Genomic DNA, 1,141 nt, shown 5'->3' on the forward strand with positions numbered 1-1,141 from the left:
GTGTGTGTGTGTGTGTGTGTGTGTGTGTGTGTGTGTGTGTGTGTGTGTGTGTGTGTGTGTATTCATTTTGTTTTGGTTGACTGGGACTTCAAAGTAGGGCTTATTGGCGAACCTACATGTGCACATATTACGCATGTTTTTATGTGTAAAGTATGATTTTCTTATATATATATATTACATGAGTGTTTGTGTGTGTGTGTATAATGGGACAAGAACGCAAAACATACATACATGCATATATATATATACACACACATATACATGTGTTTGTGTGTGTACGTGTGTGTATGTATGTATGTATATATGTATTTGTATATGTCTGTGTTTTGTGTGTATGTTGTGCATGTATACATACGTGCAAGCACACACACACATACACACACGCACCCACGCACATACACACACGCACAAACACACACATAATTACACACATACATACATACATGCATACATGCATACATACATGCGTACATGCATGCATACATACTTGTAAGTATGTGTAAACACACGCAGGAGGAGACCCGGATAAATGTTATCCCTATATCAACAATCACACCCACCTATATACGTATGAGTGTATCTATATATAAAACACATGCATTAATATACGTGACATATATGTGTGTGGTTACATGCGCCCTCGCATAACCTATGGTGATGTATGTACGTCTGTGTGTATGTGTTGCATAAATATGCATACACACACACAGATATATACATATATAAATGTCTCGTTTCTTTGTTTCTTTCGTGGTTCGAAAAAATTTTGTTTTCTATGTTTTCGTTTCTCATTGTGTTTAACGTTTTTTTTATGTACTGTACCCATAAATGCATCTATGTATACATATAGATGTAGGTCTGTACATATATGTATGGATATCTGCATATATTTATATATTATTTATATCATATATATATATATATATATATATATATTAGGGACAAAATCCAAAATTACAGGTAAAAAACTCAATTAAAATCAATTTATAAAAAAATAAAATTAAATTGAGCCTTATAGATAAAGTATATATAAAAATATATAGTTTTAGGGAAAATAACCAATTTTCAAGAACTCATCGATGAAAATCCACTATCACATATAGAAAAATTAATAATTAAAAGCACAATAAATGAGTATAAT

The 1,141-nt window shown here is 31.5% G+C and overlaps 1 protein-coding gene across 3 annotated transcripts in view; it reads left to right on the plus strand.

Annotated features, from left to right (window-relative positions):
• The window catches only part of LOC106870649 (collagen alpha-1(XXVI) chain), a 245,166-nt gene that overhangs the window by 1,240 nt on the left and 242,785 nt on the right, over positions 1–1,141 (plus strand). The window lies entirely within an intron of this gene.

This window comes from Octopus bimaculoides, chromosome 1 (assembly GCF_001194135.2).
Source record: "Octopus bimaculoides isolate UCB-OBI-ISO-001 chromosome 1, ASM119413v2, whole genome shotgun sequence".
NCBI classification, from domain to species: Eukaryota; Metazoa; Mollusca; class Cephalopoda; order Octopoda; family Octopodidae; genus Octopus; species Octopus bimaculoides.